At 36.8% G+C, this 2,077-nt stretch overlaps 1 non-coding gene across 1 annotated transcript; it reads left to right on the forward strand.

Annotated features, from left to right (window-relative positions):
* The first annotated feature begins 1,769 nt into the window (after positions 1 to 1,769).
* LOC128285022 (small nucleolar RNA R71) lies at positions 1,770 to 1,876 on the forward strand. The gene has a single exon (XR_008275438.1). It is a non-coding gene; the product is annotated as a small nucleolar RNA R71 (small nucleolar RNA).
* The last annotated feature ends 201 nt before the right edge of the window (positions 1,877 to 2,077 follow it).

A 2,077-nucleotide genomic window follows, 5' to 3' on the forward strand; every position in this document is an offset into this window, starting at 1 on the left:
ACCATAAACTGACATTTTTCCAAGTTAAGTACAAGGTTCGTTTCCTCACATCTTATTAAAACTTGTTTTAAATTTTTAAGGCAAAAATGGAAAAAGTTATCGAATACTGAGGAATCATCCATAAATACCTCCATGATATCTTCTATGAGTTCTTCGAAGATGGCCATCATACAATACTGGAACGTAGTAGGAGCATTACATAATCCAAAGGGCATTCTTCGATAAGTAAATGTACCGTATGGACATGTCAATAAAATAACATGAGTCATCTTGTTCCCTAGAAAATCTCATGGCATCATAAGTTTTAAAAATGATTTATTTGTCACCTACTCTAAGTACCATTTTACCATCACCCACATCAATAACAGCCCTAGCAGTGGCTAAAAATTGACGCTCTAAGATTAAAGACACTTCAACATCTTCATCCAATCAAGCACAACGAAGTCAACAGGGAATATAAATTTATCTACTTTTACAAGTATGTCCTCTATAATACCCCTAGGATATTTAACAGATCTATCAGCTAGTTGAATACTCATTCTAGTGGGTTTAGGTTCCCCAAGACCAAGTTGTTTAAACATTTTATATGGCATCAAATTAATGCTAGCACCTAAATCAACTAGTGCCTTATTGATGTTAAAACTACCAATTAAGCAGGGTATAGTAATACTTCCTAAATCTTTTAGTTTGGTTGGCAGTTTGTTTTGGAGTATAGCCGAACATTCCTCATTAAGTTTCACTGTAGATAATTCTTCAAACTTCCTTTTGTTTATTAGGAGCTCCTTTAAAAATTTTGCGCATGTAGTCATCTGCGATATAGCTTCAACAAAAGGTAAGTTAATATGTAGCTGTTTAAAAAGTTCAAGGAATTTACCAAATTATGCATTGGACTGGCATTACTTTCGAGTATATATTCCTTCGGCATTGGACTGGTATTGCTTTCAGGTTTTACCTCTTTTCCTTTGCTTATTTCAGCTTCTTGTTGTGGCTTCTTTTTCAATTTAGCTAACACTTTCACACTCCTCAGTGTAACTGCTTTCACATGTGCTTTTGGATCGGGTTCGGTGTTACTAGGTAGATTTCCTGGTGCTCTTTCTGAAATCATCTTAGCTATCTGTCCAATTTAAGTTTCTAGCCCTTGGATTGATGCTTGTTGATTTTTAAGTGTCGTCTCGGTATTCTAAAAATGGGTCTCTGACACTGAGATGAATTTGGTTAGCATTTCCTCATGGTTTGGCTTTTTCTCCTGCTGGTATGGTGGTTCCTGAAAGCCTGGAGGGGGTGATGGTTTCTGATTTCCTTGGCCTCCCCATGAAAAAGTTGGGTGATTCCTCTAACCTGTATTGTAAGTATTGCTGTAAGGATCGTTTTGAGATCAAGGATTATTACCCATATAATTTAACTGCCCATTCTCCATGTTGTGGCCATAAGGTGGGTATTCTGAATAGCTCGATCCACCTCCATTTACTTCGCACTGCATTACTGAGTGAACCTGTGAAGAACTAAGAAAACCATCAATTTTCTTATTCAAGAGTTCTACCTGATTAGAGAGCATGGTGACTGAATCGATGTTATAAATGCTAGCTATTTTCATTGGCTTTGTCCTCGTGACTTGCCACTGATAGTTATTTAGTGACATCTCCTCTATAAATTCATAGGCATCTTCAGGTGTTTTATTATTGATGGTTCCGCCAGCAGTTGCTTCCACCATTTGTCGAGTCGAAGGGTTCAGGCCATTATGAAAAGTTTGAACATGTAGCCAGAGTGGTAACCCATGGTGAGGGCATCTTTGCAAAAGGTCCTTATATCTCTCCCATGCATCGTAAAGTGTCTCTAAATCCATCTGTACTAAAGAAGAGATATCATTACATAATTTAGCCATTTTAGCCGGTGGAAAATATTTTAATAAAAAAATTCGGTCATTTGTTCCCAAGTAGTGATTGACCTTATGGTAATAAGTTCAACCGTTGTTTAGCCTTATTGCTTAATAAAAAGGGAAACAACTGAAGGCGAATGGTGTCATCAGAAATGGCATTAATTTTGAAGGTATCGCAAAATTCTAGGAAATTTGCCAAGT

This window comes from Gossypium arboreum, chromosome 11 (genome assembly GCF_025698485.1).
Source record: "Gossypium arboreum isolate Shixiya-1 chromosome 11, ASM2569848v2, whole genome shotgun sequence".
Taxonomy (NCBI): domain Eukaryota; kingdom Viridiplantae; phylum Streptophyta; class Magnoliopsida; order Malvales; family Malvaceae; genus Gossypium; species Gossypium arboreum.